Source organism: Hyla sarda, assembly GCF_029499605.1.
Source record: "Hyla sarda isolate aHylSar1 chromosome 2 unlocalized genomic scaffold, aHylSar1.hap1 SUPER_2_unloc_2, whole genome shotgun sequence".
NCBI classification, from domain to species: domain Eukaryota; kingdom Metazoa; phylum Chordata; class Amphibia; order Anura; family Hylidae; genus Hyla; species Hyla sarda.
This window is the reverse complement of record NW_026607607.1, coordinates 515885-539137: the sequence shown is the minus strand read 5'-3', so window position 1 is coordinate 539137 and position 23253 is coordinate 515885. Positions and strand designations below refer to the sequence as shown.

The window sequence follows — 23253 nt, the reverse complement described above, 5'->3', positions numbered from 1 at the left end:
GATCGTAGTCAGGGGCAACGGCAGGAGGTCTGGAACACAGGCTAGGAACACACAAGGAAACGCTTTCACTGGCACAATGGCAACAAGATCCGGCGAGGGAGTGAAGGGGAAGTGAGGTATAAATAAGGAGTGCACAGGTGAACACACTAATTGGAACCACTGCGCCAATCAGCGGCGCAGTGGCCCTTTAAATCGCAGAGACCCGGCGCGCGCGCGCCCTAGGGAGCGGGGCCGCGCGCGCCGGGACAGAAGAGACGGAGAGCGAGTCAGGTACGGGAGCCGGGGTGCGCATCGCGAGCGGGCGCCACCCGCATCGCGAATCGCATCCCGGCTGGAGACGGTATCGCAGCGCACCGGGTCAGTGGAGCTGCCCGGAGCGCTGCGGTAGCGAGAGTGAAGCGAGCGCTCCGGGGAGGAGCGGGGACCCGGAGCGCTCGGCGTAACAGTGTGGTAGTATTATATTCAGAGAGTGCAGTGTGTTGTAGTATTATATTCAGAGAGCGCAGTGTGTGGTAGTATTATATTCACAGAGTGCAGTGTGTGGTAGTATTATATTCAGAGAGTGCAGTGTGTGGTAGTATTATATTCAGAGAGTGCAGTGTTTGGTAGTATTCAATTTAGAGGGCACAGTGTGGAAGTATTATATTCAGAGGGCACAGTGTGGTAGTATTATATTCAGAGAGTGCAGTGTATGATAGTATTATATTCAGAGGGTGCTGTGTATGATAGTATTATATTCAGAGGGTGCAGTGTGTGATAGTATTCAGAGGGTGCAGTGTGTGGTAGTATTATATTCAGAGGGTGCAGTGTGTGGTAGTATTATATTCAGAGGGTGCAGTGCATGATAGTATTATATTCAGAGGGTGCAGTGTGTGGTAGTATTATATTCAGAGGGTGCAGTGTGTGATAGTATTATATTCAGAGGGTACGGTGTGTGATAGTATTATATTCAGAGGGTACAGTGTGGTAGTATTATATTCAGAGAGTGCAGTGTATGATAGTATTATATTCAGAGGGTGCAGTGTATGATATTATATTCGGAGGGTGCAGTGTGTGATATTATTATATTCAGAGGGTGCAGTGTGTGACATTATTATATTCAGAGGGTGCAGTGTATGATAGTATTATATTCAGAGGGTGCAGTGTGTGATAGTATTATATTCAGAGGGTACGGTGTGTCGCGGTATTATATTCAGAGGGTACAGTGTGTTGTTTATTCAGGGGATACAGTGTGTCAGAATTATATTCAGAAGGTATGTGCCAGTATTATATTCGAAGAATACAGTGTCTGGCAGGTTTATAATAATTATTGTTTTCATATAGAGGATCAGAATCGTAGTGAGGAGCCATCTGGGCGTCAAGTTCTGCTGAGTGAACATTTAGCTGGAACAAGTCCCGTGGTAAGTACATCTGAATTAGATATGGAAAGACTATAGAGAAGACGTCACCTGTAATCACTGATATCATTCTGTATCCTCCTGTGTGTGTCCCATCAGAGCTGAAGTCACTTGTAAGTTCTGCAGTAATGATGGGTGAAACAACAACTCCCAGCATCCCCTCACCACTACTTAGGTCATACTGGGAGCTGTAGTTTTAAATGGTAAAAACTTCTTTAGCACTTTCCCATTCTGTGGCAATTGGTATATTTGATAATTATTCTGACATGTGAACATGGCCAAAAAGTCTTAAACAAGGTTAGGACTGTATGATACATTTAATAATATTGTAAGTACCGTAAGCAACATCTTATTTTCTGTCCGCCAACACAAAATACTCTAATAGTGCCCCTCCCAAGACTCGACTCTGGATCCGCCCCTGCGTCCAAAGGAGTTCTTCCGTAGGCGAATACCCCATCCAGTTTCGTACCCTCGCCTCTGAGCTATCCTGGAACAATGAGGCCCTCTGCGCGACCTTCAAGAAAGGCTTATCCAGTCACATCAAAGATGTGCTGGCCGCACGAAAAATTCCTGCTACCCTATCTGAACTTATCCAGTTGGCCACCCGCATTGATATGCGTTTTTCTGAAAGACTCGAGGAGCTCCGCCAGGAAAAGGACCTTGATCTCTGGGTACCTCTCTCCCAGAATCCTCTGCAATCTACCCCTGTGCCTCCCGCCGAGGAGGCTATGCAAGTGGATCGGTCTCGTCTGACCCAAGAGAGGTCTCGTCGCAGAGATGAAAATTTGTGCCTGTACTGCGCTAGTACTGAACATTTCCTAGTGGACTGCCCTATTCGTCCTCCGCGTTTGGGAAACGCATGCACGCACCCTGTTCACGTGGGAGTGGCGTCTCTTGGCATAAATTCTGCCCCTCCACGTCTGACTGTACCTGTGCGGATTTCTCCTTATGCCAACTCCTCCTTCTATGCTGTGGTCTTCTTGGACTCCGGTTCTGCAGGAAACTTTATTTTGGCCTCTTTCGTTAATAGGTTCAGTATCCCAGTAACCCGTCTCGTCAAGCCGCTCTACGTTTCTTCTGTCAACGGAGAAAAATTGGACTGCACTGTGCGCTACCGCACAGAACCCCTGCTTATGAGCATTGGACTGCATCGCGAGAAAATTGAATTTCTTGTTCTACCCAACTGCACCTCTGAAATCCTCCTCGGTCTGCCATGGCTCCAACGTCATTCTCCCACCCTTGACTGGACCACCGGGGAGATCAAGAGTTGGGGTTCATCTTGTCTCAAACAATTCCTCACCTCTGCTCCCACTTGTCTAACTCCTGAGGTTCCAACCTTACCGGTCCCTCCCAAGGCTTACCAGGACTTTTCTGATATTTTCTGCAAAAAGCAAGCAGAGATCTTACTTCCTCATAGCCTCCTTCCTGGTACCACTCTGCCCCGTGGCAAGCTTCACCCTCTTCCCCCCCCCTCCCCATTCCCACTTCTTCTGAAGTTCCTGCCGTAGATGAAGTAACCCAGGACTTCTCCGTTATCTGGAAGGAGGCTCAAGAGTCGCTCCCACTGGCCTCGTCTCGTATGAAGGGACAAGCAGATAAAAAGAGGGGGAGACCTAAGGGGGGGGGGGGTACTGTTACTGGGACCCGGAGCACTCGCAGCGTTCTCCTCTCTGCAGCGCCCCGGTCAGACCCGCTGACCGGGAGCGCTGCACTGTCACTGCTGGTGGGGATGCGATCCGCGTAGCGGGATGCGCCCGCTCACGGGTAGCATCCCAATCTACTCACCTGTCCCGTTCCCCGGCTGTCATGTCCTGGCGGGCGCGGCTCCGCTCTCTAGGGGGAGCGCGCCGGCTCTCTAAGATTTAAAGGGCCAGTACACCACTAATTGGTGCCTGGTCCAATCAGTGTTAATTAACTCCTACCTGCTCCTTGCTTATAAAAACCCACTTCCCCTTCCTGTACTTGCTGGATCTTGTTGCCTCAGTGCCTAGTGAAAGCGTTTTGTGTGTATGCCCTTACCAGTGTTACCAGACCTTCTGCCGTTACCCTTGACTACGAACCTTGCCGCCTGTCCTGACCTTCTGCTACGCCTGACCTCGCCTCTGTCTAGTCCTCCTGTCCCACGCCACTCTCAGCAGTCAGTGAGGTAGAGCCGTTACCGGTGGACATGACCTGGTTGCTACCGCCGCAGCATGAGGTTAAAAGAGCAATAAACAACAAAAAAGTAGCCTTCAAAAAATACAAATCTGATGGGTCAGCTATAACATTTAAACAGTACAAGGAGCTTAATAAAATCTGTAAAAATTCAATAAAAACAGCAAAAATTCAAAATGAAAGACAGGTGGCCAAAGAAAGCAAAACTAATCCTAAATATTTTTTTAGATATATAAATACAAAAAACAAAGGACAGAGCATGTAGGACCCCTTAATAATGATAATGGGGAGGTTGTCACGGGCGATCAAGAGAAGGCGGAGCTACTGAATGGGTTCTTTAGTTCTGTATACACTATGGAAAAAGGAGCTGACATTGGCCAGGTCAGTGCTGATAAGACATCATGTAATGTACTGAACTGGCTTAATGTAGAGATGGTACAAGGTAAGTTAAGTAAAGTAACTGTAAGCAAATCTCCAGGGCCGGATGGACTACACCCAAGAGTTCTTAGAGAGGTAAGTTCAGTAATATCTGTACCCTTGTTCATGATATTTAGAGATTCTCTGGTGTCTGGTATTGTGCCAAGGGACTGGCGCAAGGTGAATGTGGTACCAATCTTCAAGAAGGGCTCTAGGTTTTCGCCAGGCAATTATAGACCGGTAAGTCTAACATGCATTGTGGGTAAATTGTTTGAAGGACTTATAAGGGATTACATACAGGAATACATAGGGGATAATAGTATTATAAGTGATAGCCAGCATGGGTTTACTAAGGATAGAAGTTGTCAAACCAATCTAATTTGCTTTTATGAAGAGGTGAGTAGAAGCCTTGACAGAGGAATGGCTGTGGATATAGAGGGGGGCTGTGTATATAGAGGGGGGCTCTGTATATAGAGGAATGGCTGTGGATATAGTGTTTCTGGATTTTGCCAAAGCGTTTGATACTGTCCCTCACAGACGTCTGACAGGTAAGTTAAGGTCCTTGGGCTTGGAAACTTTAGTTTGTAACTGGATTGAACACTGGCTCATGGATCGTACCCAGAGAGTGGTGGTCAATGATTCGTACTCTGATTGGTCCCCGATTATTAGTGGTGTACCCCAAGGTTCAGTACTGGGCCCGCTGCTGTTTAATTTATTTATCAATGATATAGAGGATGGTATTAACAGCTCTGTTTCTATCTTTGCAGATGACTCCAAGGTTTGTAGCACGGTGCAGTCTATAGAGGATGTGTATAAGTTACAAGATGACTTGGATAGACTAAGTGTCTGGGCATCCACTTGGCAAATGAGGTTCAATGTGGATAAATGTAAAGTTATGCATCTGGGTACTAATAACCTGCATGCGTCGTATGTCTTAGGGGGGATTAAACTGGCAGAGTCACTGGTAGAGAAGGATCTGGGTGTACTTGTAGATCACAGACTACAGAATAGCACAATGTCAGGCTGCTGCTTCCAAAGCCGGCAGGATATTGTCATGTATCAAAAGAGGCATGGACTCAAGGGACAGGGACATAATACTCCCCCTTTATAAAGCATTGGTACGGCCTCACCTGGAATATGCTGTTCAGTTTTGGTCGCCTGTTCATAAAAGGGACACTGCAGAGTTGGAAAGGGTGCAGAGACGCGCGACTAAACTAATATGGGGCATGGATCATCTTAGCTATGAGGAGCGATTAAAGGAGTTACAATTGTTTAGTCTTGAGAAGAGACGTTTAAGGGGGGATATGATAAATGTATATAAGTATATAAATGGCCCATACAAAAAATATGGAGAAAAACTAATCCAGGTTAAAACCCCCCAAAGGACGAGGGGGCACTCCCTCCGTCTGGAGAAGAAAAGGTTTAGTCTAAAGGGGCGACACGCCTTCTTTACCGTGAGGACTGTGAATTTATGGAACGGTCTACCTCAGGAACTGGTCACAGCAGGAACAATTAACAGCTTTAAAACAGGGTTAGATACATTCCTGGAACAAAATAACATTAATGCTTATGCAGAATAATAAAACTACATCCCTTTCCCTTATCCCCTTACACCCTTCCCTTCAATTCCCTGGTTGGACTTGATGGACGTATGTCTTTTTTCAACCATACTAAGACCATCTCGCTTTGCGGCGGGCTCTAGTGAAAACCAGTAGAAACTTAGAACCGGTCCACCGGTACGGTCCACGCCAATCCCTCTCTGACACAGAGGATCCACCTCCAGCCTGCCGAATCCTGACATCTGCATTATAAAATTGACGTGTTTTTACTTTTGGAAGACACCAGAGGGCTTCAAAGTTCAGCAGCAATTTTCCAATTTTTCACAAAATTTTCAAACTCAATATTTTTCAGGGACCAGTTCAGTTTTGAAGTGGATTTGAAGGGTCTTCATATTAGAAATACCCCATAAATGACTCCATTATATAAATAATTCAAAATGATATTCAGTCAGCATTTTAACCCTTTAGGTGTTTCACAGGAATAGCAGCAAAGTGAAGGAGAAAATTCTAAATCTTCATTTTTTACACTCATATGTTCTTGTAGACCCAATTTTTGAATTTTTGCAAGTGGTAAAAGGAGTAAGCACATAAGTCATATGTCTATGTAAATTGTTCGGCGGGCGCAGTAGAGGGCTCAGCAGTGAAGGAGCGACAAGGGGATTTTGGAGAGTACGTTTTTCTGAAATGGTTTTTGGGGGGCATGTTGCATTTAGGAAGCCCCTATGGTGCCAGAACAGCAAAAAAAAAACACATGGCATACCATTTTGGAAACTAGACCCCTCGGGGAATGTAACATGGGATAAAGTGAGCCTTAATACCCCACAGGTGTTTCATGACTTTTGCAAATGTAAAAAAAATAATAATAATTTTTACCTAAAATGCTTGTTTTCCCAAAAATTTTACATTTTTAAAAAGGGTAATAGCAGAAAATACCCCTCAAAATTTGAAGCCCAATATCTCCCGAATCAAAAAATGCCCCATATGGGGGTGAAAAGTGCTCTGCTGGCGCACTACAGGTCTCAGAAGAGGAGTAGTCACATTTGGCTTTTTGGAAGCAAATTTTGCTCTGGGGGCATGCCGCATTTAGGAAGCCCCTATGGTGCCAGGACAGCAAAAAAAAAAACACATGGCATACTATTTTGGAAACTAGACCCCTTGGGGAACATAACAAGGGGTTAAGTGAACCTTTATACCCTACAGGTGTTTCACGACTTTTGCATAGGTAAAAAAAAAAAAAATGTTTTTTACCTAAAATGCTTGTTTTCCCGAAAATTTTACATTTTAAAAAAGGGTAAAAGCAGAAAATAGCCCGCAAAATTTGTAACACAATTTCTCCCGAGTACAGCGATACCCCATATGTAGCCCTAAACTGTTGCCTTGAAATATGACAGGGCTCCAAAGTGAGAGTTCCATTAGCATTTGAGTCCTAAATTAGGGACTTGCATAGGGGTGGACATAGGGGAATTCTATGCCAGTGATTCCCAAACAGGGTGCCTCCAGCTGTTGTAAAACTCCCAGCATGCCTGGACAGTCAGTGGCTGTCTGGTAATACTGGGAGTAGTTGTTTTGCAACAGCTGGAGGCTCCATTTTGGAAACAGTGGCGTACCAGACGTTTTTCATTTTTATTGGGGAGGGGAGGGGGGCTGTGTAGGGGTATGTGTATATGTAGTGTTTTTTACTTTTTATTTTATTTTGTGGTAGTGTAGTGTAGTGTTTTTAGGGTACAGTCACACGGGCGGGGGTTCACAGTAGTTTCTCTCTGGCAGTTTGAGCTGCGGCAGAAAATTTGCCGCAGCTCAAACTTGCAGCCGGATACTTACTGTAAACCTTCGCCCATGTGAGTGTACCCTGTACGTTCACATTAGGGGGGATCATCCAGCTATTGCAAAACTACAACTCCCAGCATGCGCTGACAGACTGAGAGTTTTAGTTTTGCAACAGCTGTAGGCACACTAGTTATGTATCACTGAGTTTGTGACCTAACTCAATGTTTCACAACCAGTGTGCCTCCAGCTGTTGCAAAACTACAACTCTCAGCAGTCACCGACAGCCAACGGGCATGCTGGGAGTTGTAGTTATGCAACCAGCAGATGCACCACTACAACTCCCAGCATGCACTTTAGCTGTTTGTGCAAGCTGGGAGTTGTAGTTATACAACAGCTGAAGGTACACTTTTCCATAGAAAAAATGTGCCTCCAGCTGTTGCAAAACTATAAGTCCCAGCATGCCCATAAGTTAATGCAGGGAGTTGTGGTTGTCTGCCTCCTGCTGTTGCATAACTACAGCTCCCAGCATGCCCTTTTTGCATGCTGGGAGCTGTTGCTAAGCAACAGCAGGAGGCTGTCACTCACCTCCTACTGCTGCTCCAGGACACAGGTCAGTCCCTCGCCGCCGCCGCTCCTGGAGCCCCGATCCCAACATTGACGCGGGGATCGGGGTCCCCAGCTCCCGGGGCCGACGAATCAGTGCCACCTCACCCCTGCTGGCTATGGCTGTTCTGGGCCGTCAGAGACGGACCCGATCAGCCAGTAATTCCGGGTCACCGGGTCACTGGAGACCCGATTGACCTGGAATCGCCGCAGATCGCTGGGCTGAATTGTCCAGCGATCTGCGGACATAATGACCTCCCTGGGCGATATGCCGCGATGCCTGCTGAACGATTTCAGCAGGCATCCGACTCCGGTCCCCAACCGGCTAGCGGTGGGGACCGGAATTCTCACGGGCGTATGGATACGCCCTCGGTCCTTAAGGACTCGGAATGCAGGGCGTATACATACGCCCTATGTCCTGAAGAGGTTAATGGTATAGAGAACTGTGTCTAGTGCATTAACTCTGTGATTTTTTGCCCATTGAAACCAGTAGGCCCATTGTGGTCTATGGGGAAAAGCTGCTGAGTTGCCCATAGCAACCAATCAGATCGCTTCTTTCATTTTTGAAAAAGCCTCTGAAAAATGAAGGAAGCAATTTGATTGGTTGCTATGGGCAACTCAACAGCTTTTCCAGGAAAGTTAAGTTTAACCACAACACTGTAACATTGTCCACCCTGGGACTCGAACCAGTGACGGTCTCCCATCCCACTGTGCTGCCAAGATGGTCCTGCTTATCTTACATGCAGTGAGATCCCCATAGACCACAATTAGCCTATTGGTTTTAATGGACAAAAAATCAGAGTTGATGCACTAGTCACAGTTCTCAGACAATTTAATTTTTACGTTTTCATTTTTTCCTCCTCGCCTTCTAAAAATCATAACTCTTTTATATTTTCATCCACAGACTAGTATGAGGGCTTGTTTTTTGCGCAACCAGTTGTCCTTTGTAATGACACACTTCATTATATCATAAAATGTATGGCGCAACCAAAAAACACTATTTTTGTGGGGAAATTAAAAAGAAAAACGCAATTTTGCTAATTTTGGAAGGTTTCGTTTTCACGCCGTACAATTTACGGTAAAAATGACGTGTGTTCTTTATTCTGAGGGTCAATATGATTAAAATGATACCCATTATTACGTACTTTTATATTATTGTTGTGCTTAAAAAAAATCGCAAACTTTTTAACCAAATTAGTATGTTTATAATCCTTTTATTTTGATGACCTCTAACATTTTTATTTTTTCGTATAAGCAGCGGTATGAGGGCTCATTTTTTGCGCCATGATCTTTACCTTTTTTTTTGATACCACATTTGCATTTAAAAAACTTTTAATACATTTTTTATAATTTTTTTAAATAAAATGTGTAAAAAAAAGTAGCAATTTTGGACTTTTTTTTACGTTCACCGTACGGGATCATTAACATTTTATTTTATTAGTTCGGACATTTACGCACGCGGCGATAACAAATATGTCTATTAAATTTATTTTTTACGCTTTTTGGGGGTAAAATAGGAAAAAAATGACGTTTTACTTTTTTATTGGGGTAGGGGATTTTTCACTTTTTTTTACTTTTACATTTTTTTACATTTTTTTTTACACTTGAATAGTCCCCATAGGGGAATATTCATAGCAATACCATGATTGCTAATACTGATCTGTGTAGGACATAGAACAGATCAGTGTTTTCGGTGATCTTCTGTTCTGGTCTGCTCGATCTCAGACCAGAGCAGAAGACGCCGGGAGCCGGAAGGAGGAAGGTGAGGGCACCTCCGTGCGGCGTTCTGAATAATCGGATCCCCGCAGCAGCGCTGCGGGCGATCCGATCATTCATTGAAATCGCGCACTGCCGCAGATGCCGGGATCTGTATTGATCCCGGCACCTGAGGGGTTAATGGCGGACGCCCGCGAGATCTCGGGCGTCAGCCATTTCCGGCGGGTCCCTGGCTGCGATTAGCAGCCGGGATCAGCCGCGCATGACACGGGCATCGCTCCGATGCCCGTGGTTATGCACAGGACGTAAATGTACGTCCTGGTGCGTTAAGTACCACCTCACCAGGACGTACATTTACGTCCTGCGTCCTTAAGGGGTTAATGAAGGGATGGCTCAATATTCGCAAATATGCGCATATGTGCATAAATTTGCACATATGCGCACAAATTTTCACATATGTGCAAACAAAATAAGCGAATATTCGTAATTACGAATATATAGTGCTATATTCGCAATATTTGCGAATAAAATTCGAATTGCGAATATTCGTGAACAACACTAGTCGCTGCAAATACAGTGGAGTTTAAACATGCATGGGATAGGCATAAGGCTATCCTTCATATAAGATAGGGCCAGGGACTATTGATAGGATTCAGATTATTGGGCAGACTCAGTGGAGGATCCAGGGGGGGGGGGGGGGGGGGGCAACGGGGACTCTATACAAAGTGCTGCTGACAGGCCGGCGCGATGACACCACATTATCGCGCCGGGGCCGGAAGATCCCGTCCCCGCGGCTCGTCGCTCGGCTCGTCTGCAGTGCACACTGAGCTGCCTGTGTGACGCTGCCAGTAAGAAGAAGATTTTGGCGGGGGAACAAAATCTAAGTGTAAATTTTTTTTTCTGTTTAAAAGAGTCAACTATGGCACTGGGGTCAGGTGGCAATTATGTGGCACAGGAAAGGAGAAATTTAATGTGAGCGGCCTATGACAGGGGGCATTATATGTTAAGAGCACTGACCCCTGTCATGTGTCTCTCACATATAATGCCCCCTGTGCTGTGCCCCAACATATAATGCCCCCGCCATGCTCCCCTAACATATAATGTCCCCTGTGCTGTGTCCCTCATATAATGCTCTCATCATGTGACCTTCACATATAATGCCCCGTCCTGTGCCCCAACATATAATGTCCCTGTATGTGACCCTCACATATAATGCCCCGTCCTGTGCCCCAACATATAATGTCCCTGTATGTGACCCTCACATATAATGCCCCGTCCTGTGCCCCAACATATAATGTCCCTGTATGTGACCTTCACATATAATGCCTCCTGTCCTGTGCCCCAACATATAATGTCCCTGTATGTGACCCTCACATATAATGCCACCTGTCCTGTGCGCCAACATATAATGTCCCTGTATGTGACCCTCACATATAATGCCTCCTGTCCTGTGCCCCAACATATAATGCCCCCTGTGATGTGACCCTCACATATAATGCCACCTGTCCTGTGCCCCAAAATATAATGTCCCTGTATGTGACCCTCACATATAATGCCTCCTGTCCTGTGCCCCAACATATAATGCCCACTGTGATGTGACCCTCACATAGAATGCCCCCAGTCCAGCCCCACAGGGGAGCATCATACGTAAGGGGCACAATATATTTGAGGGGCATCACAGGGGGGCATTATGTCATGCTCCCCTAACATATAATGCCCCCTGTGCTGTACCCCTTGCACATAATGCCCCCGTCATGCTCCCCTCACATATATTGCCCCATGTCCTGTGCCCCAACATATAATGCCCCCATCATGCTCCCCTCACATATAATGCCCCCGTCCTGTGCCCCAACATATAATGCCTCTGTCATGATCCCCTGACAGGGGCATTATATGTTGTGGCACAGGACAGGGGGCATTATATGTGAGGATCACATCACAGGGGGCATTATATGTGAGGGGCACAGCACGGGGCAATATATGTTAGGGGAGCATGACGGGGCATTATATGTTGGGGCACAGGACAGGGGGCATTATATGGGAGGGGGGCATGACGGGGGCATTATGTGTAAGGGGCACAGGAGGCATATGTGAGGGGCACAGGACAGAGGGTATTATTATCTGGGGGAAACAGGTCAGACATTATTATTATGTGAGGGTGCAGGACGGGTCATAATTATTATATGTGGGGGACAAGATTGGGCATTATTACTATTTATGAGGGGCATAGAATGTTTTGCATTTTAGAGCTATGGTTTATATTATGAAGGAATTTCTGGGGTACTACGATATTTATGGGCCACAATACATTACAGTATTGTATTCAGAAGGTGCAGTGTGTAGTAGTATTATATTCAAAGAGCGCAGTATGTGCTAGTAATATTCAGAGAGCACAGTGTGTGGTAGTATTATATTCAGAGAGTGCAGTGTGTGGTAGTATTATATTCGGAGAGCGCAGTATGTGCTAATAATATATTCAGAGAGTGCAGTGTGTGGTAGCATTATATTCAGAGAGCACAGTGTGTGGTAGTATTATATTCAGAGAGCGCAGTATGTGCTAGTAATATATTCAGAGAGTGCAGTGTGTGGTAGTATTATATTCAGAGAGTGCAGTGTGTGGTAGTATTATATTCAGAGAGCACAGTGTGTGGTAGTGTTATATTCAGAGAGCACAGTGTGTGGTAGTATTATATTCAGAGAGCACAGTATGTGCTAGTATTATATTCAGAGAGTGCAGTGTGTGGTAGTATTATATTCAGAGAGTGCAGTGTCTGGTAGTATTATATTCATAGAGTGCAGTGTGTGGTAGTATTATATTCAGAGAGTGCAGTGTGTGGTAGTATTATATTCAGAGAACACAGTGTGTGGTAGTATTATATTCAGAGAGTGCAGTGTGTGGTAGTATTATATTCAGAGAGTGCAGTGTGTGGTAGTATTATATTCAGAGAGTGCAGTGTGTGGTAGTATTATATTCAGAGAGTGCAGTGTGTGGTAGTATTATATTCAGAGAGTGCAGTGTGTGGTAGTATTATATTCAGAGAGTGCAGTGTCTGGTAGTATTATATTCAGAGAGTGCAGTGTGTGGTAGTATTATATTCAGAGAGTGCAGTGTGTGGTAGTATTATATTCAGAGAACACAGTGTGTGGTAGTATTATATTCAGAGAGTGCAGTGTGTGGTAGTATTATATTCAGAGAGTGCAGTGTGTGGTAGTATTATATTCAGAGAGTGCAGTGTGTGGTAGTATTATATTCAGAGAGTGCAGTGTGTGGTAGTATTATATTCAGAGGGTACAGTGTGTGGTAATGTTATATTCAGAGGTACAGTGTTTAGCTTTATTATAATAATTATTGTTTTCATATAGAGGATCAGAATTCACTGACAAATTAAGGAGCCATCTGGGCATCATTTTCTTCAGAAAGAAGACTTAGCTGACAAAGTCCTGGCGGTATGTACCATCTGAATTAGATAAGGAAAGACTATAGAGAAGACGTCACCTGTAGTCACTGATATCATTGTGTATTCTTCTCACTATGTCCCATCAGAGCTGGAGTCACTTGCAAGTTCTACAGTTATGACGAGTGAAACTACAACTCCCAGCATAACCTTACCACTGCTTAGGTGATTCTGGGAGCTGTAGTATTAAATGGTAAAAATTTCTTCTGCACCTTCCCATTCTGTGACAGTTGATACATTTAATTATTATACTGGAAATTATTTTCTGCAACGTGCTACACCGCGGGCATCACAACAGGCTAAAAAATTACTTTGGGGGAAAAAGGGGTATGGGGTGACACCTTTTTTTGCCACATCGGGTGACATCAACCCTCGAGCAGGGATGGGCTGTGTAGACATGTGGCATCAGGATGGTCACAGAGTGACGGAGCCCAAGCTCAGCCTGGTGAAGCAGCGCAAAGGAAGAGGAAGCTGGAAACACAGGGCTGTTTTATGATATCTTATTTTCTCTGACAGAGTGGGAGCCCATGGGGACCCGGAGCAGACTATGAAAAGGTTGGTCATCAATATTATGGGGCACTTTGAGGGGCACCATTAGTATGACAGGGGGATATGGGGTTCAATAAGGGAGAAAAGGGCGACCATAGGTACCGGTTGGTGTGAGGGAGCGGGGCAAGGGGAGCAGTAAGTAAGTACCGTATTTTTCGCCGTATAAGACGCACTTTTTCTTCCCCAAAACTGGGGAGAAAAAGTCGGTGCGTCTTATACGGCGAATACACCCCTTTCGCGGCGGTCCCTGCGGCCACCAACGTCTGGGACCCGCGGCTAATACAGGACATCACCGATCGCGGTGATGCCCTGTATTAACCCTTCAGATGCGGCGATCAAAGCGGACCGCCGCGTCTGAAGGGAAAGTGACACTAACCCGGCTGTTCAGTCGGGCTGTTCGGGACCGCCGCGATTTCACCGCGGCGGTCCCGAACAGCCCGACTGAATAGCCGGGTTAGTGCTTACAGGACACCGGGAGGGACCTTACCTGCCTCCTCGGTGTCTTCTCCGTTCAGGGATGCCCTGTATGGCCGGCGCTCTCCTTCCTCGTCATCACGTCGTCGCGTACGTGCGTCGGCGTGCATAACGACGTGATGACGGCGACGGAGAGCGAGGATACCCGGCCGGCAGCAGAGACGTTCCGGAGAGATGGGGACACGGCGACAGCGATGGAGCAACATCCAGGGCAGTGGTGACGGGTCCGGAGCGGCGGGGACACGTGAGTATTACCTCCTATGCAATGGTCTTCAATCTGCGGACCTCCAGATGTTGCAAAACTACAACTCCCAGCATGCCCGGACAGCCAACGGCTGTCCGGGCATGCTGGGAGTTGTAGTATTGCAACATTTGGAGGTCCGCAGGTTGAAGACCACTATTGGGTTCAAAATCTTTATTTTTTTAGATTTTGCCCCTAAAAATTGGGTGCATCTTATACGCCGGTGCGTCCTATAGGACGAAAAATACGGTATTTATATATACACTTTTCGAGGTGTATTCTTTTTCATAAAGTTTATATGGGACAGTTTGAGCGAAAATATTGTGGGGGGACACTAAATGTGTTGCATTAATATATATATGGGAATACAGGATATACAACGTTTTGAGGCAGGGGTTGAAAGATAGGGATCCCAGACAGTAATAGGTCTGTATTATACTCCCAGGGCTGTGATTACTATTTTATTGGTGTGAAAAAAGACCAGAGTTCATAAAATTCATCTTATATCCCTAATGAGTTCCTACTGAGTTGATCCAGAGGAAGGCAAAAAACCCTCATACTAGAGGTATAAATTCCTTCCCGACTCCAAATATGGCATCAGAATAAATCCCTGGATCAACGTTCTGTTCTCTTTTATTGAGTTCACCATGACCACCTCCTCTGGAAGAGAGTTCCACAGTCTTAATGCTCTTACAGTAAATAACCCCTGTCTGTGCTAGCCCAATCAGAAATCAGACATAGATCAGGTGATGTTGTCTTGATGGGAGGGGCTGCTTTCACTGAGGAGACAACGTGGATCTAAAAAATGAATTTTTCTCTCACTTCCTGCATGTGAGTGACAGCTGAAAGAGGAAAACTGTTGTATATAGCTACTGAATTATATTTAGACACATTCATAGGTTGGTGAGAGGGAAAGAATGGGCTATGGATTTAGTTCCCCGGAGTACCCCTTTAATGTTCTGTTTTTGCAAGTATTCATCCAGTTGCTCTTTAAACGTCTGTTCAGACTCTCTCAAAAAACACATCTGCAGGCAGAGGATTCCACATCTTTATTGTTTTTTGTGTAAAAAACATCTTCCTTTGCCTTAGAAAAATCCCCTTTCTTCCAGTCTAAATGTGTGACCATGTGTCCTATATAAAGCCCTGTTTATGTACACATTCTATTATATTGTACATAAACTGCTTAAAATGTCTTATGATCTTTGTAATATTTATATATCTGTTTGTATTCTAAGGCCATGTTCACGCTACAGAATTTCTGTACAGAGAATCTCTGTGCGGACAGCCATCTCCTAGAAGGCTATGCATTTTGTGCGGTGTCTGCAGAAAGATTGAACGGGTTCATTGTTTCTGCAGATACAGTAATGGGAATTTCCGTGCTGTAAAAAAATAATCTGGCATGGAAATTCCGTTGTGTGCACAGTGCAGCAGAATCTTGTTGAATTCAACGGGACTATGCTGCAGCAGAATTTCCATGCCAAATTCCTGTATGATACAGTTACGTGAGCAACAAATCTTATTTTCTCTCCACCAACACAAAATATTCTGATAGTGCCCCTCCCGAGACTAGACTCTGGATCCGCCCCTGGGCAGACTAGATGGGCCAATTGGTTCTTATCTGCCGACACATTCTATGTTTCTATACTGTATGGATATCAGAAAAATGGTTCCAAGCTCTTATTTCTTTATTAAATTCACTACTTTGGGGCAGGAAAGCACGAGAATGAAATATGTTTCTTTAACGTTAGCTGAGCAAGATAGGGGTTGGGCACTTTTTTTTTTTTTAGGTACTTTTTAGCACTAAAATTGCAGACTATTATGAGAAGGAGGGAAAATGTAGTCCTATTTTTTCTCTCTAAGGGTATGTTCACACTACGGAATTCCCGCGGAATTCCACGGGGGTAATTCCGCGAGCCGAATTCCGCGGTGTGAACTTAACATTAGTGTGAATGGGTCTCCGCAAGACCCATTCACACTGCGGAATTTCAGCGGCGGACAATTCCGCCGCTGAAATTGTTCCGCGCAAAGAAAGAACATGTTCATTCTTTGCACGGAAGTCCGCGAGCACTGCATAGCTGTCAATGGTGACGGCTCAGTGCCGCCCGGTCCTACCGCCACCGCCGGCTGCCCGTCTGAATCTCCGCTCACTGAATTCAGCGAGCGGAGATTCCGTTCACACACTGTAGTGTGAACATACCCTAATGGGTCGTTATAAGGATATTTTGGAGATATCTAAAAAGCTATTGAAAAGTCCCATCAAAACAAAAATGGTACCGATAAAAACTACAAATCACAGCGCAAAAAATGACCCTCACATCCCCATATACAGAAAAATAAGAGTTATAGGGATCAAAATAGTACAATTTTATATTTTTGTATAGTTCCCCCCACATTAGGTAAAGAGTATAGCTCCCCCACATTAGGTGTGCAGTATAGTTCCCCCACATTAGGTGCAGTATAGTTTCCCCACATTAGGTGGAGTAGAGTTCTCCCCACATTAGGTGCAGTATAGTTTCCCCCCATAAGGTGCAGTATAGTCCCCCACATTAGGTGCAGTATAGTCCCCCACATTAGGTGCAGTATAGTTCCCCCACATTAGGTGCAGTATAGTTCCCCCACATTAGGTGCAGTATAGTCCCCCACAGTAGAGTCCCCCACATTAGGTGCAGTATAGTTCCCCCACATTAGGTGCAGTATAGTCCCTCACATTAGGTGCAGTATAGTCCCCCTGCAGTATAGTTCCCCCACATTAGGTTGGCTGTATAGTTCCCCCACATTAGGTGCAGTATAGTTCCCCCACTTTAGGTTCAGTATAGTTCTCCCCACATTAGGTACAGTATAGTTCCCCTGCAGTATAGTTCCCCCACATTAGGTTGGCTGTATAGTTCCCCCACATTAGGTGCAGTATAGTTCCCCCACTTTAGGTGCAGTATAGTTCTCCCCACATTAGGTACAGTATAGTTCCCCCACATTAGGTGCAGTATAGTTCTCCCCACATTAGGTGCAGTATAGTTCTCCCCACATTAGGTGCAGTATAGTTCTCCCCACATTAGGTGCAGTATAGTTCTCCCCACATTAGGTGCAGTATAGTTCCCCACATTAGGTGCAGTATAGCTCTCCACATTAGGTGCAGTGCAGTTCCCTCCACATTAGGTGCAGTATAGCTCCCCACATTAGGTTGACAGTATAGTTCCCCCACATTAGGTGCAGTATATAGTCCCCCCCCCCCCCTCATTAGGTGCAGTATAGTTCCCCCACATTAGGTGCAGTATAGTTCCCCCATTAGGTACAGTATAGCTCTCCACATTAGGTGCAGTACAGTTACCTCCACATTAGGTGCAGTATAGCTCCCTCACATTAGGTGCAGTACAGTTCCCCCACATTAGGTGCAGTATAGTTCCCCCACATTAAGTGCAGTATGTTCCCCTACAGACATACAGCCTTCAGCCATATACAGTGTATGGATGGAGGCTGTATGCCTGTTTACTGCCCCACTTGAGTATTCCGACCACCGCTCCTGGGTCATGATCTACTGCTATAGCCTATGGGCCATCCCGGTCACGATCTACTGCTATGGCCTATGGGCCATCCCGGGAGCGGCGGTCGGAACACTGAAGATGACCGCAGGTCACTTACCATACCCGCGCGTCCTCCTCACTGCTGCGCTCTGCTGTACTGTTGCTATGGGCGCACGCACGTGATGTCAGTGTCGTCACTGCGTGCGCTTCCTCCCAACGGCCCCAGCGTTTTTAAAGTTAACGCGGGGCCGCTATGAAGTAAACGGGGCATCCTTGTGGCCTGAAAAGATTTTTCGGGACACAGGGATGTCCCGAATGTGACGGGGCCCCCCTGCGGGCCCGGGGACCGGAGCTGGTCACTGTTTTAAAGTGGCCACGGCCGGACTGCTAATCTTTAACAAGAAGCCAACGCTGCGGCCACTTTAAAACAGTTGGCCCCCCCCCCCCTACTGAGCAGCCGGCAGTGGGCCCCCTGGGGGATGGGGGCCCTAGGCAATTGCCTGGTTTGCCCCACTCTAACACCGGCCCTGCTTATAATGAAAAATGGCAGCAATGTTTTAAAAAGGTTATATGTGAAAATCCGGTTTATTGAGAGCAATATTACCAATAATGCCAGTATACAAGGAGGAAAATTATCACCATACATATTACCATGATACTGTTACTGACCAAATCCTATATGCTGAGAGTAATATTACCAATAATACCAGTATACAAGGAGGAATATTATCCCCATACATATTACCATCATACTGTTACTAGCCAAATCCTGTATACTGAGACCAATATTACCAGTATACAAGGAGGAATATTATCCCCATACATATTACCGTCATACTGTTACTGACCAAATCCTGTGAACTGAGATTGAAATGATCAACATCAGTATACAAGGGACAAGTGGGGAGAAGATGGCTAGAAGGGTGGAGGAGTGTTTAAACTAGGGACTTGGGGGGAGGGAACCTACAGCAAAGAGGGGGAAGATAGTGTAGATAGAGAGGTGGGAATTATAAATGTACCTGGGGGTGGAGCGGAGGGAGGGGTTAGAATAGTTAATAGGAATAAGCTTCATAGGAAAATAAAACTTACACCCTTGAATCCCATTAACCCCAATAACATAAAGGATGGAAATGTAAAGTGTATGTTCACAAATGCCAGAAGCCTAGCAAATAAAATGGGGGAGCTTGAGGCCTTGATACTGGAGGAACATATTGATATAGTTGGGGTCACTGAGACATGGCTGGACTCCTCACATGACTGGGCTGTCAATCTGCAGGGGTTTACATTGTTTCGCAAGGATAGAATGAACAGAAAAGGTGGTGGAGTCTGTCTGTATGTAAGAAGTGGTATGAAAGTCAGTGTGAACGATGCCATAGTGTGTGATGATTCTGAGGAGGTGGAATCACTGTGGGTAGAATTACAAAAGGAGGGAAATACTGAAAAAATAATATTTGGGGTAATCTACAGACCCCCTAATATCACTGAAGAGATAGAAGTTCGGCTTCATAAACAAATAGAGAGGGCCGCCCGGGCAGGTACAGTGGTAATAATGGGAGATTTTAACTATCCAGATATAGATTGGGGTCCGGGTTTGGCTAAAACTACAAAGGGGCGACAATTCCTAAATTTATTGCAGGATAATTTTATGGGCCAGTTTGTGGAGGACCCAACAAGAAGTGATGCCTTGTTGGATCTGATCATTTCCAACAACGCAGAGGTGGTTGGTAATGTAACTGTGCGGGAAAACCTTGGCAATAGCGACCACAATATAGTTACTTTTGACTTAAAATGTAGAAAACAAAGACAGGCGGGGAAGGCAAAAACATATAACTTTAAAAAGGCAAACTTCCCTGGGCTGAGGGCTGCACTACAGGACATAGACTGGGGGGAGGTGTTCTCAAATACTGATACAGAAGGTAAATGGGACATCTTTAAATCAACTCTAAATAACTATACAGCTAAATATATACCAAAGGGGAACAAATATAAACGATTAAAACTAAATCCTACATGGCTGACACATGATGTTAAAAGAGCAATAAACAACAAAAAAAATAGCCTTCAAAAAATACAAATCTGATGGGTCAGATATAACATTTAAACAGTACAAGGAGCTTAATAAAATTTGTAAAAATGTAATAAAAACAGCAAAAATTCAAAATGAGAGACAGGTGGCCAAAGAAAGCAAAACTAATCTTAAATATTTTTTTAGATATATAAATGCAAAAAAACCAAGGACAGAGCATGTAGGACCCCTTAATAATGATAATGGGGAGGTTGTCACAGGCGATCAAGAGAAGGCGGAGCTACTGAATGGGTTCTTTAGTTCTGTATACACTATGGAAAAAGGAGCTGACATTGGCCAGGTCAGTGCTGGTAACACATCATGTACAGGTCAGTGCTGGTAACACATCATGTAATGTACTGAACTGGCTTAATGTAGAGATGGTACAAGGTAAGTTAAGTGATATAAATGTAAGCAAATCCCCAGGACCGGATGGACTACACCCAAGAGTTCTTAGAGAGGTAAGTTCAATAATATCTGTACCCCTGTTCATGATATTTAGAGATTCACTGGTGTCTGGTATTGTTCCAAGGGACTGGCGCAAGGCGAATGTGGTGCCAATCTTCAAAAAGGGCTCTAGGTCTTCCCCAGGAAACTATAGACCGGTAAGTTTAACGTGCATTGTGGGTAAATTGTTTGAAGGACTTATAAGGGATTACATACAGGAATACATAGGGGATAATAGTATTATAAGTGATAGCCAGCATGGGTTTACTAAGGATAGAAGTTGTCAAACCAATCTAATTTGCTTTTATGAAGAGGTGAGTAGAAGCCTTGACAGAGGAATGGCTGTGGATATAGAGGGGGGCTGTGTATATAGAGGGGGGCTCTGTATATAGAGGAATGGCTGTGGATATAGTGTTTCTGGATTTTGCTAAAGCATTTGATACTGTCCCTCATAGACGTTTGACAGGTAAGTTAAGGTCTTTGGGTTTGGAAATTTTAGTTTGTAACTGGATTGAACACTGGCTCATGGATCGTACCCCGAGAGTGGTGGTCAATGATTCGTACTCTGATTGGTCCCCGGTAATTAGTGGTGTACCCCAAGGTTCAGTACTGGGCCCGCTGTTGTTTAATTTATTTATCAATGATATAGAGGATGGTATTAACAGCTCTGTTTCTATCTTTGCAGATGACACCAAGCTTTGTAGCACGGTACAGTCTATAGAGGATGTGTATAGGTTACAAGATGACTTGGATAGACTAAGTGTCTGGGCATCCACTTGGCAAATGAGGTTCAATGTGGATAAATGTAAAGTTATGCATCTGGGTACTAATAACCTGCATGCGTCGTATGTCTTAGGGGGGATTAAACTGTCAGAGTCACTGGTAGAGAAGGATCTGGGTGTACTTGTAGATCACAGACTACAGAATAGCACAATGTCAGGCTGCTGCTTCCAAAGCCGGCAGGATATTGTCATGTATCAAAAGAGGCATGGACTCAAGGGACAGGGACATAATACTCCCCCTTTATAAAGCATTGGTACGGCCTTACCTGGAATATGCTGTTCAGTTTTGGGCACCTGTCCATAAAAGGGACACTGCGGAGTTGGAAAGGGTGCAGAGACGCGCGACTAAACTAATATGGGGCATGGAACATCTTGGCTATGAGGAGCGATTAAAGGAGTTACAATTGTTTAGTCTTGAGAAGAGACGTTCAAGGGGGGATATGATAAACGTATATAAGTATATAAATGGCCCATACAAAAAATATGGAGAAAAACTGTTCCAGGTGAAACCCCCCCAAAGGACGAGGGGGCACTCCCTCCGTCTGGAGAAGAAAAAGTTTAGTCTCAAGGGGCGACACGCCTTCTTTACCGTGAGGACTGTGAATTTATGGAACGGTCTACCTCAGGAACTGGTCACAGCAGGAACAATTAACAGCTTTAAAACAGGATTAGATACATTCCTGGAACAAAATAACATTAATGCTTATGAAGAAATATAAAATCTCATCCCTTCCCCAATATCGCGCCACACCCCTACCCCTTAATTCCCTGGTTGAACTTGATGGACATATGTCTTTTTTCGACCGTACTAACTATGTAACTATGTAAGTAATACCGCCACATCATGACCAGTATCACCGCAGAATGACTAATATCCCCACACTGCTACTGAAAAAAGACCAAGGTTAACTCCATACAGTGATCATATACAGATAGATACCAACACTACAAAGGTGCCCCCCTTCCCTCTCCCCTTCTTAGCTAAGTAAATGTTCAGCCTTAATATATTAGGTAGGTAGGCAGGCTTCTTCCCACTTCTACCTCCATTCCACATTAGGCTGTATTCACCCCACGATTGTTACATACGGGACCGGATCCGATAGGGATATGTGAAAACCAGGCACTCCCGTATCTCAGCCGGACCCGGCCCCCATCTCATCTCATTTGAATGAGCCGACCGGAGTGAAATAGTGACTCCGGTCGGCTTATTTTTGCCCCATATCCGGTTTTGTGACCAGACTTAAAACCGTGGTATACTACAGTTTTAAGTACGGTCACAAATCTGGATACGGGGCAAAACTGAGCCGACTGGAGACATTATCTGACTCCGGTCGGCTCATCCAAACGAGATGTGGTCCGGGTCCGGCTGAGATACGGGAGCGCCTGGTTTTCACATCTCCCAGCCAGATCCGGTTTGTAACAATTGTGGTGTGAATGCAGCCTTAGCTAGATATATCTCTCTCCACCCAGGGCAGAACTGGGGATAAAAACCAACCCTGAAAAAATGATCATACCAGCCCAACAGCATTGTGTCATTGTGGCAGCCGCCGGCAGCAGGGAAGGGACAGGGAAGCCTGACATTTGATTTGCCAGGCCTCCATAAGAAAGCTATGTTGTGGCAGAAATGTGGTATTAACGCTTGGGGAAGACAGTATAAAAAAACCCTCTCTTCCTTGCTCTTGCGCTACCGCCAGAATCACGAAATTCAGTTCCCAGTGTCCAGCGCTTCTGGGTTAGGTGACGTTACACAGCTGCTCATTCAGTTATGGGCCGAAGCAATGTCCAGCCTCAGCCTCTGATTGGATGGCTAGTTATATGACGTCACCTGACCCGGAAGTGCCAGATACCAGGAACACAATTCCAGTAGTAGTGCAGAAGCCAGGAATGTAACTGTATAGGGACTAGGGCTACAAACTGTGGACTGCTAGTTGTTCCAAAAATGGTCTGGGCATGCTGGGAGTTGTAGTTTTGCTGGGAGTTTTAGTTAAGCAACAGCTGGAGGTCCACAGTTTGGAGACCATTGGCATAGGGAGAGATGCGTCACCCGCCCCGCTGGGACCAGCCCCAGGGACTCATTTCCGGGGTTTCAGCACGATTTTCAATCTAAGA

General features: G+C 45.3%; 1 protein-coding gene and 1 long non-coding RNA gene across 2 annotated transcripts in view; both read left to right on the top strand.

Moving 5' to 3' along the window:
- The window catches only part of LOC130298370 (uncharacterized), a 28506-nt gene extending 27109 nt beyond the window's left edge, over positions 1-1397 (top strand). Inside the window, exon 3 of the long non-coding RNA XR_008849764.1 lies at positions 1324-1397. This is a non-coding gene — a long non-coding RNA (uncharacterized LOC130298370). The remainder of the gene's footprint in view (positions 1-1323) is intronic.
- The window catches only part of LOC130298365 (uncharacterized), a 96543-nt gene that overhangs the window by 34361 nt on the left and 38929 nt on the right, over positions 1-23253 (top strand). The window lies entirely within an intron of this gene.